This window comes from Mus musculus, chromosome 5 (assembly GCF_000001635.26).
Source record: "Mus musculus strain C57BL/6J chromosome 5, GRCm38.p6 C57BL/6J".
Classification (NCBI taxonomy): Eukaryota; Metazoa; Chordata; class Mammalia; order Rodentia; family Muridae; genus Mus; species Mus musculus.
This window is the reverse complement of record NC_000071.6, coordinates 28318418-28330956: the sequence shown is the minus strand read 5'-3', so window position 1 is coordinate 28330956 and position 12539 is coordinate 28318418. Positions and strand designations below refer to the sequence as shown.

The following is a 12539-nucleotide window of genomic DNA, read 5'->3' as shown; positions in this document are numbered from 1 at the left end:
AAAATGTATTGACTACTAGGCATGAAAATACAGCAAGAACAGCATTTTTAAATTATAACTGTTACTGCACAAATGATTTGATAAAAGTTAAGAGACTCAATATTTTCAACCTTTACATTTTCCAAATAAGTAACAGTAATAATTATAATGCAATATATTATAATGTACATAAACACATATACATATATGTAATAGTATAATGGAAGCTACATAAAAGTTTTCTACTGGTCGCAATTTATAAAAAGTAAAAACTGTCAAATCTTAAGGAGCAAATTTTCAACTGTATTATACTTAACTTGGTATGAATTTGGCCATTAAGGCATGGAATCAGAGCAGACAGCAGCAGTGGGTGCTTTGCTGTCACGTAAAACATACAGTTTACACATACAGCATAGTTGTATCTCAATATGGTGACGAGAAGCCAAAGAGAGCTCAGAAACAGACAGAGCCCTTTTCTTTCTTTCTTTTGTAAAATCAAGTAATTATTTGTCTTACAAATTTGCTGGAAGTTTAAGTGTGACAATATATTTTTAAAATAGGAGAGGCACCTGGCATTTATTTTTATTGTTAAAAAAACACTAAAAACTGAAATTAAAGTTTTCATGTGAAGCTTAGCAGTGGTGGCACACACTTTTAATCCCAGCACACAGGAGGCAGAGGTAGGCAGATCTGAATTCAAGACCAGCCTGGTCTACAGAGCAAGTAAGTTCCAGGACAGCCAGGGCTACAGACACACTGTCACCAAAACAAAAATAAAACAAAAACAAAAGGGATTTGCGGGGAGGGGGGTGGGGGGATTGTACAGAGTCCACTCAGGCCAGATACTTGAGTGATACAAATACCTATTGCCTAGGGCATTTATCTAGCACAAACTGTAAAATTAGCCACTAAGTTTTAAAACCAATCCTTTACCCAGTTAAGACTCCGGAGAGAACCTGATAAACTGTTTTTAGCAGGGAGTACTGGTGCACATCTTTAATCCTAACACTTAGGAGGTAGAGGCAGATAGATGAGTTTCGAGGCAGATAGTGAGTTTGAGGCCAGCATAGTCTACATAGTGAGTTCCAGGACAGCCAGGGCTACAGAGAGGGGATAGGAGGGTTGGGTCCATAGGCTGCCTTTTAAAATTTACTATATAAAGTCTCTGAGAGGAACCAAGTGAAATACAGATTACAGAAATTCACTACATGTTCAGAGTTGTGGCAGCAACAGACCCAGTGTTCCTCCAAAATCATAGGGCTCCTTGCCTGCCCCTGGTTCTCTAGCTGAGGGCTAGAGCCTCTGGTATCTTTTACCACACCCCCAGCCTACCTGCTCCTGAGGCTCACCTGTAGGGGGAACCCTTCTCCCACACCAAGAACCACGTGTAGGACAGATGCTCAACCCACAAGTCCCTCTCAAGAGGAAAGCAGAAGCTTCACACTCCAGTCAGCAAAGGAATCAGCAAGCAAAGAACAGTAAGAAACCCAAGGAGAAGTAGGGAAACCAGCACTCACAGTCACACCACAGTATTATCTCAAATACCCATTCAGGAGGGGAGAAAAAGGCTTCGGAAAGACACTCAGACCAGCCAAGCTGAAAAGAAGAATCCTGAAATCAGACCAGACCAGCTGCAAGGTAAAGGGTTAGATCAAGTCACTTGAAAAGGACTTCATATTGAGCTGCCTACGGGCTGTGCAGTGTGCTCCAGGTTCCCAGGTTTGTGAGCTGTAAACCCAGACTGGGGTAGGCTTTAGTGATAGAGCTGTCTTTGAGTCATCTCTGCTGCTCTAAGTAACTTTACCCATATTCCTGTGAGTAACCCCCATAAAACTCACTGGTTCAACAAATTGGACTTTGGTGGTATCCATACTTTGGCCTGTAGTGAATTTCTTATCTGGGGTGAATAGGTGTGTGTGTGTGTGTGTGTGCGTGCGTGCGTGTGCGTGTGTGTGTGTGTGTGTGTGTGTGTGTGTGTGTGCGCGCGTGCGTGGACGCATGTGTATTTTCCCTCTCCTCAGGTAAAGTCTTATGACACAGCATACATCAAAGAAACAGAAAGGTATAACCCTTCATACATGGAAATGAGAGGGAAGAGACAGCAGAAACTGCTTGTGAGAGGTTCATAAGGACATTTAAGTAACCATCACTGATATTTATGCTCAAAAATTTATGTTCAAACTAGGAAGAACTAGAAATTAATGTGCCATAGCAAAGGACACATAAAAAAGCAAACCAGTACAAAACCAAATACATCTTGAAATTAAAAATAACACGAGGGCTGACAAGATGGCTCAGCAGAGGTAAAGAATTTGTCAGGATTTCAGGTCCCAGAAGCCACAGAAAGGTGGAAATCAAACACCAATTCCCCCAAGTTATTCTTTGATCTATATGTGTGTACATACACACACACACACACCTACACACACACACACACACACACACACACACCTACACACACACACACACATACACACACACACCCCATACACACACACACACACCCCACATACACACACACACACACACACCACATACACACACACACACACACACACCACATACACACACACACCACATACACACACACACATACACACACACATTTAAAAATCAAATACATCACAGGAACCAGGCATGGTAGCTCACATGAGTAATTCTAGCACTCACTTAGGACACTGAAGCAGGAGAATTGTCATGAGCACGAGCCTGGCCAAAGCTATGAAGTATTCCTAGGCTAGCCAGGGATACAGTGTGAGACCCTGCCTCAATCAATCAAACAGACTAAATTCATTTACAAGACAGGGGTCACAAAAGCAGATTCAACAGGCAAAATAGGAAAAAAGCATCAAATGACCACTATTGCAAAAAATGTGGACCACCACTATCCCATGAATATAAACCAAAAATACCAGAAAAATGGTACAAAGGAACAGGGAAAACATCTAAAGATTGGCTGAAAACGTCCCAAATTTACTGAAAATCAGCTTTCATATCTAGAAAAGCTCAACAAATTTAATTTACAACACAATAAACAGAGAGAGAGAGAGAGAGAGAGAGAGAGAGAGAGAGAGAGAGAGAGACAGACAGACAGACTAAAATGTCCCAAAGCCAAAGCCAAGGAGAAAACCAAGAGAAAGAGAAAAGGCCTCATCACTACAAGGTAACTAGAGGTAACTAGAGTAAATGCTGCCTATCTCCAGAACCAGGAGTTGGGGGTTCAGGCAATAACAGAAAACTCAGGGTGCCTTATAGCCTGCAAAACTATCCTTCACAGAGCTGAAAATTATATGCACAGAAAGCTGCAAACAAGATCTTGTGGTTAGCAGATCCACAATAATTGAACTATGTGATGTGTGAATATTACTTCCTGTTACTGTTTTCTGAAATAAGGTGAAAATGATTTTAAGTTGAGATAACACTGGACATTAAGAAGACACTAAGTCAATGACTGGTGTCCTTATGAGGAAAAGGAAATTTGTAGACAAGACATAATACAGAGAAAGGCCCATGTCAGACCAGACAGTGAGGCTTCTAGACAAAGTATCACCAGGAACTGGAATGAAAGGGTATGACATCCAAATCCCCCAGAGACTTTCTAGTCTCCTGACTGTAAATAATTTTCCATCTAGCCACCCGCTTTGTGGTGTTTAGATATGCAGATTTATATCTTCTACTTGAATGTAGGGGGTTCTTAGCCTTTGTCTGCCATCCCGGTGGTCTTCTGAGCAGGGCATGCACATGTGTTCAAGTACACACTTCATGGTATCCCACATGCTTTTCCCCACTTCTCCATTAAATGGATACTTTTATAGACCTCCACAATTGCTCAGTCTCTTACTGAACTGTCAAGAGATTATTTCAGAGATTGTACTTTACAGATCTAGAAATGTCCCTTGCTCCCCTTTTGAAATTACTCTTTGTTGCTCTCTTTCTGAGCATGCTGCTCTCCTAAATTCTAATAATGTACATAATACATTTGTTTTGGTTTCTTTTGTGGCCTAGAAGTTTCTTAGACAATTACTTCAAAATATTTCTGGGCCTCCTGGTAGGTGGTTCCTATCTCTTTTCTTCCTGTGAGTAGGTCATACTTTTCTAGTGTACAGGCTGATTTTTTTTCATTTAAAACGATGTATACTGAATACTGCAATAGAGTAACAATTCATCTCCCCCATGTCCACAGCTGCTCCATATATTACTCAGGCAGGCTGTTATCCATTAAATGACTTCCAAACCATTTCTGCAAATACTATTTATTCCATCCCTTCTTGAGTGAGGTTACTGGAATCCCTAGCCAGCCAGCGACCTAACAGGAATATCTTTAAATACCTCAATATAATAAGGTAAGGGAGAATTCACCCATAATGTATGGCCATGACAAAAATTAAACAAAGGAATCTGCATCAATACTCTGTAAAAGAACAAAGGAAAACCTTTGTTCTTAGAGTAAGCAAAGATTCTTTTATGTAACAGCAATACAAAAACCAATGGAAGATCTGACAAACTGAGCATCATCAGAAACTACATCTACTCTCCCAAAGGCAAATGAAAACAAAGCCAACAGCTCTTTCTTTCCCAGTGGACTAGTCCGCTAAACTGTAGAGCCTGAGCCTGCCCAAACACCACAGTGGGTAGCCTGGCCCTCATCCGCCATCTTTAGTGAGTAGGAGCTGTGCTGTTGAATGGACCCCTGGTTCTGGGATTGTCAACATAAAAGGGAAGTGCTGATGCTACAGAGTGGCTGTTTAAATTAGTACAATCTACAAGTCAACCTAATTTAATTTTACAAAGACAACTGAGTGAAGAGTTAGTGAAGAACACGATATGCCATCCTCTCAGCTCACTGATGTGTCCACAATAAGGGCACACTGAGATTGCATTCCTGGAAGGTCGGGAGTTCAAAGTTCTAAACTGTAGCAGATATTAGCAGAGCCATTGTATATGGCATGAATTCTGGAATGATGGCACCTAGACTTTGTGGTAGCCTTTTGTAAATAGTCAGTGATTGCTGAGGCTTTATGGGGTTGCTCTTCTGAAGGATTCTCAGAGCTTTTGCACAACTTAGTTCTGAGACATACCTGGCAAACCAGTAAGCTTCCTATGGCTGAGAACTGCTTAGATAATGGTTCCTTCTGACAACCCCTAGATCAGATCAGAGATTTTGCTATACAGAAACTGACACTGCCTTTTGTGCAACAATAATGCAAAATGAGTTTAAGGTTCAGTACTTGAGAGGCTAATCCCCTGCTACTGAGAAGCCTAAATTCATTCTGCAGGGTCTTTCTTTAGATCAACCATCCCTTATAACGCTGAACACCAACATCTAACCCCTTAAACACACATTGTTGGTTTTTCATACAACCAGCTCCCATTTCAAAGCTAAGAAAACCCCTCTCCACTCATTTCATTAGCATAAGAGAACAAATTCCAAGATTTTTAGAAACTGTGCATAGGGATCAGAAACAAGACCCATTCTTCCATTATACTACATATAATTAATGCCCATCAAAAGTCCTGATCACTATAACCCCAGAACATGCCCTTATTTACAAATAGCAAAGACCTTGCACATATAATTAGTTCAGATAAAAATTATTCTATTAGAGTGGGTCCCAAAACCAATAACTAATGTGACAAGCCACTCCCATACACCTAAAAGTAATAGAGGACCTAAAGTTATTTCTGTACCAGTGCTGACAACAGTGCCATTATAGTAAGCAAAAGGTGGAAAACACAAGTACAGTTCGGGAAAAAGCCTTGTGTGCCTTTTTAATGTGTTTTATACACATAATATAGGATATGTTTTACACATATAATATAGGCATAGGCGAGATGTACCCACTGGTACAACAGTGCCATGACTGTGATGAGGGTAATTAGATGTTTTAATTGGATTTAAGGCCTGCTCCATAGAAAGGAATTATTCCTACAACTATACATCTAGTCAACAGTCCATGGCTAGAGAGGGTCACAAGACACTGTGGGGAAGCTACTACTGTTGCTTGGCTAAATAGGCAAATGTACTCATCAAACTGCTCCTGAATATTTTACTTACACCCTTAAGTAAGAGCTGCTCTTCGACTTTATCTAAGAAGCTTCTTTTTATAGTGGTTACTGAAAACTCAAAACTGATCAAAGTGGTGAAAGTGACTGTTCCATGTTCAGCCCTAAATCAAGTATCTGTTATCACCCCATCCAAAGCTCAGGGAATATCTTAGAAAAGGGGGCACAAAGAGTCTAAGAGCTGGAGAAAGGCTGGCTTCCAGACATGACATGGCACATCACTCATCAACTCACAGCAGCTACCTCACAAGACTAGACTGTTCAACACTGTATCAAGGATGGGGGAGGAGCTTATAAGACTTGAACCTTTCCAGAGGGTTTATAGGCAGTTAATGCAGTTAAGTGGAAGGACACAAAAGGACGACCCCACCCCCATGAAGATCTACTAGTAGTTAGTTAATGGTTGCTGGAAGAGAAATTTTCTTCAATGCTACAGCCACCACTGTTAGGTTGCCTATTTCTCTGTGTTTTAAAAAAAAAAAAAAAAAGTCCCTCACTCATGTTCACATAACCAACTTCAACTAAACTCGAAACACCAAAAAAGGTAGACTAACTAGGAAGATGATCAGTAGGAGTAAAAAGAGACTACATAGGGTAATGAGGGTTAAATATGATAAAAAATACATTACACACTGTATAAAAAATGCTGAAATACTAAAACCTGTTATTGTATACTACTAAAAGTGTAATAGTATTAATTTAAAAATATAAAAAAAATACTACAAAAAATAGACTAAAGCTGACATTTCAATTTTTAAAAAGCTTTAAAAGGTACAATGATAGAAGAAATAGAAAGAACTTTAAGCCCATGTGTAGTTTCACAGTCGAGCAATCTTCCAACACTACTACTTTCCAAACTCCCCAGAACTTCCTCTAAGAAGCAGCATACAGCCCATGTGCACTCTCGTGCAAAGACAACTGAAACAGCCTCTGTAATCAAAGATTAAAACCTAAAATCAAACTTGATATTTGGGGGGAGGGAGGCTCCTCTCTTTAACAGGGCATATAGATGTTTTCTCTCTTTAACAATGCATACAGAGCAAGAAAACTGTGGGCAAAACAGAGAACAAATTTATAAATGAAGTATTGAACCTAGGAATGCATGGTTTGTTCAACACTGAGAATCTATTAACACAACACTATGCTAAGAAACTGGAAAAGGATGTTGGGCATGGTGGCGCACGCCTTTAATCCCAGCACTTGGGAGGCAGAAGCCAGCCTGCTCTACAGAGTGAGTTCCAGGACAGCCAGGGCTACACAGAGAAGCCCTGTCTCGGAAAACCAAAAGTAAAATAAAGAAAAAAAATAGAAACTGGAAAAGGGAGATCCATGATTACCTCTGCAACCAGAGAAGTATTTGATTCAAACACTATCAACAACCTACATAGCAAATGTCACACTCAAGGTAAGACATTTAAAAATCAGCCACTAAACTGTAAACCAAGACAAAGAGATCAAGACATCTCTCACTACCCACTGTACTGGACTTGGTATTGGAGGGACAGCCAATACTTTCTATTCAAGTACCTGACTTCCAAAAAAGAGAAACACAGATGAAGATACAACTATATAACTAGAAAAATCTAAATTTCTCAATTATTAAAACCAGAATCCAACTAGTTTTAACTGTCTCAATTACCAAAGTGTCCTGGTTAGTGTTCTGTCAATTTGACACAAGATAGGGTCATCTGAGAAGAAGGAACACATTTGAGAAAAATGCTTTCATCATACTGACCTGTAGGCAAGTATACAGAGCATTTTCTTGATTGGTATTTGGTGTGGGAGGGCCCAATGTACTGGGGCAGTAATGGTCCAAGAAACCAAGCTGAGCAAGTCAGTATCAGTTCCTACCTTGAGTTCTTGCCCTGACTGATGGACAGTGATGTGAAAGCATAAGCTAAAATAAACCCTCTCCTCCCCAAATTGTTTTCAGTCAAGATGTTTCATCATAGCAACAGAAACCCTGTAATAACCAAAGGCAACAGGGGAGCTTTTGTATAAAATACTAAGACATTTGAGAATGTAAAGGTTGGAAAAAACAAACTAGGGCTAGAGAGGTGGCTTGGAGGTTAAGAGTTCAATAACCACATGGTAGCTCACAACCATCTATAATGGGATCTAATGCCCTCTTTTGTCATGCAGGCATACATGTAAATAGAACACTCTTATACATACATACATACATGCATACATACATACAAACATTTAAAAAAACCACCAACAACATAGGGCTGGAGATATCTCAGTGGTTTAGAGCACTGACTGTTCTTCCAGAGGTCCTGAGTTCAATTCCCAGCAACCACATGGTAATGGGATCTGATGCTCTTTTCTGGTGTGTCTGAAGGCAGCTACAGTGTACTCATATACATAAATTAAACTCATATAAAAAATAACCCCTTGTTTAAAAAAAATAGACCACCTAAAACGACAATATGTCAACTATTAGAAAGAAAAACAAGGGGCCAGAGAGATGACTCAGTGGCTATAAAGCACCGCCTGTTCTTCAAGAAGTCCAATTCCCAGCAACCACAGGGTGGCTCACAACCATCTGTAATGGGTTCTGATGCCCTCTTCTAGTGTGTCTGAAGACAGTGATAGTGTACTCACATATATCAAATAAACACATCTTTAAAAAAAAAAAAAAACAAAACCTTAAATTATGTTAACAAACCTCTCAAAATCCAAGTCACAATACCAACAGAATTCTGTACAAACTCCCGAGTAGTGATTATAACGTTCAGTGTTTTTAATGCACCAGATTAATCAAAAAGCATTCTGGAAAGCACATGCCGTGTTACAAGAACATGTGCATACAACATGCTAATAAGCCATAATATTTAAAAGCTACTAACTAGAAACCCTACATAAGAGAAGGATGGGGACTTCAGTACATGGAAGCACAGAAGGCCCAAGTTCATACCATAGCCAAAAACAAGGCCTTCTGGGTTATACAAAGGTATGTGAAAAGGAAAGAGGAAGTGACACAGAGAACTCTGAGAGGAAAATATTCAAGAACAGATACATGTCACAAGGTAAAGCTAAAACTGCCACACTGAGTTTAAAACAAGGTCACAGGGAAGACCAAAGGGCCAATCATCAAAACAAGAACTTAGAAAAAAGAAATACATTTGCTGCCCAATTTTTAAAAAGTGAATGTATGAACACGTCATTACAAGGCACATAAAGATTCATTTGAGAACTATAAGTAGTATAAAATACAACATTGAAGCTACTTTTCCCACATACATTAGCAAAAATTCAGACTCATTTAAAAGAGAAAGGGAATATTTGACTGATGGAATGACAGAACGGTACCAAGTATTAAGGATGACTAGAAAGTAGCTACCCAAACTCTCCATATATATGCCTCAGTAAACCCAATCTTAAAGGTATCCATCTGAGACATTAGCACAAGCAAGACCCTACAGTGAAAAAGAAAAAAAAAAAAAGATGCTCATGAAATACTAATGGTAGATTAATGCATCTCTAACCTAGACACAGAAAAGAAATGGTTCTCAAGTGAACAAGCAAACCCAAAGTGATAAACATTCTATTCACTATTAAAAATACAGTTATCTGTGTATGTACAGGATTACCTTCCAAGGTGGCTATGTATACAACAGATCTTTCCCTATCTGAAAAACTACACTCAAGGACTGGGAAGAAGTCTCAGTTAATGAAGGTCTACCACACAAGCATAAAGACTTTGTCCAAATCCCCGATACCCACATAAAAAACTGGACCAGAAGCTTTTGAGTCCATCCATAACCCCTATGCTAAAAGATGGAGAAGGAAGAGTCAGGGAGTCCCTCTGGCTTACTGGCCCGACAGCCTACCTCAAATACCTCAAATGGATGGATTCCATGCTCAGTGTGATCCTGTCTCCAAACGGTGAAGAGTGATACATGGACCACTGTCCTCCACACACACCTACACATACTCTTATGATCACATATATTATATGTGTGCAGGGTGTCACAAACATACCTTATGGTCACTGTAAAATTCATTTTAACTTGCCAGACACAGTAGAACTAAACCTGTCTAGCCACTGAGGTAACATTAAACTGACAAAAACACAGCCTCAAAACAACAAAAACAAAAACCTAATCCATGAGTTAAGCAACATCAAAATGTTGATAAATGTTGACAGTGGGCTCCTTCTTTTTACATTAGGTATGTCTAAAATTTCTTAATCTTTTTCTTCAGTAAGACTGACCCAAGAAACAAAATTTTACAAGTACATTCTAGTTTCCTCACCTATAAATCCATTGTATGTAAGGTCCAAGATTACTGTTAAATTGTGAGACAAGGCACACATCCCAGTTCATGAGCTACTTTATAAACTGTTAGGCCTTAACATACAGATCAGTTGCAAGGTTTTTTGCTAAAATTTATGTTCTAACTTTTCATTTTCTATTGCAAAGTAAGCACTAGCTCATGAAATTTATTATTTGCTCTATAATGTGTCCTTAAAGACCGATTTTTGCATTTATGTTGATCTCTATGTCCAATGTTACAGGTGCAATATTCTTTTTACCAGCAGCAAGCACCCCATGCTTCCCCCACCCTTACTTGGCAAGAGCTACTATCTAAAGTTACAGGCATACTTTATTCCTGTAAGACCTAAGTCTCACACCGACATAAATGTACCTCTGTGGTCATCTATTTTGGCCACCTAGAAATACCATTAGTTTCTGGTTACATTCTAGACATTGAAAATATTACTACTACCACCACCACCAACCCCTTACAATATTGAGATTAATTTTAAACTGACAATTCTGGGACATTTAATGGATTTAGTTTAACAATGCAGTTAGATTAGGCAATAACCAGGTTTTGTTGGGGAAGCAGGTAAAGACAGACTCTCACTATGCAGCCCAGGTGGCCTCAAACTCACAATCCTTCCACCACAATTTCCCAAGTGCTGGGATTATAAACCCATGCCAGGTACACAGCAGCCTTTCAGAGTATGGCACAGTACACACTAGAACTACCCATGAAGCTTGTGCAGTACTAAATCATAATGCCATAACTGTAAACTCGAAAGCCACTGTGCTAGGTGACATGCTAAACCGAGGTGTCAAGTAAGCAATCTACAGATATAAAGACGGTATTACCTACAATGTAAATATTTCCAGTGTAATGGTTTTGTTGGTTCTACAGCAAACATTGGAAATCTAATGGACAAGAGAAAGGGCATTGTTTTCTTTTAAATGAAATATTTCAATCTCTAACTCATCTATCAAGTATATGCTGAACACATGTACAAGGTCAGGAATTTGGGGTGCATGGCAAAGCAGGCAGATATGCTTGTCCTCATAGGTCTTAAAAAACAATTTACAGATTAAGGTAATTGTTCAAGAGAAAATAAGAGTGTTACTAGATGGAGAGGGAGGCACTGAGGTAGCAAACAGATAAATAGAAGCCAATGATTTCTCTAGTAAGGCCTCCTCCCTCAGGAGCCGGAGCATGCTGAATCAGGAGACAGTTACAGGATATTTGATCACACTGTGATCCCCCCAAGATTGTGTTACTTACTAAAAACAAAACAAAACAAAACAAAAACAAAAAAAATGTTTCTAGTTGTATCTCAGCCTTAGCACCTTTAATCCCTCCGCTGGAATACAGACATGCCCTTAGTACACACTTTTAATCCCAAACAAGGAAGGTAAAGTTAGTTTATAGAAGAAAGCACCAATGTTTGAAAGGGATGTCTAATTGAGTGGCAGACAATAAGTGAAAATAAGGAAGGGAGAGAGGGAGGAATGGAGGGATGGAGGGATGGAGGGAGGGAGGGAGGGAGGGAGGGAAAGGGAAAGAAGGAAAAAGAAAAGGAGGAAGGGGGCAGTTTTACTGGCGAGTTTTACAAAGACAGGTTGAAGGAGAGAACAAGCCAGAAAATGAGAAGAAGCCAGAAGATTAGAAAAGGTTGCTAGAGTTGGTGTGAGGCCAAACAGAGCAATCCAGGAGAAGCCATCCCAGAGAAGCCAGATCGATCAGCTTGAGAAGAGCTTGAGCCAAAACAGCTAAGTTGAACCAGCCAGGGTTCAGAAAGAACTAGAAAGGGTGAACTTACCCAACAGTAAGCCTCAGAGATGACCAACTACCAATAGGAGTGTAACCCCTTCAAGGCAGGAACAGTGTACTGCACATGGGCTGAAGAGGTCCAGCAGTTCCAGGACTGCAGAGCTGCTGAGCACCAAGGTGAATATTCAAAAGAACTTGCCTACTTTCCCAAGGAGTTTGGATTAAGTCTAAGCAATGGAAATGCTGACAAGATATTAAGATGGAAGAAAAATTCCAAACTTCCAAAAAGGCAATCTAGCCTTCTAAAATTACAACCCTCAAACTTTCTGGCTAAAAACTAATATACAGCCCTCAAGTTTTATTTGTGTGGATATTTATCAGTTTTTACTATTAAAGTTTTAAATGAGAAACTTAAAAGATCATAAAAGCGCATAGTCCCCAAGCCATCCATGTCAAGTCTTCAC

The 12539-nt window shown here is 39.6% G+C and overlaps 1 protein-coding gene across 4 annotated transcripts in view; it reads right to left on the bottom strand.

Annotated features, from left to right (window-relative positions):
- Rbm33 (RNA binding motif protein 33) overlaps positions 1 to 12539 on the bottom strand; it is a 102409-nt gene that overhangs the window by 88288 nt on the left and 1582 nt on the right. The gene's annotated exons all lie outside the window — the stretch shown is intronic.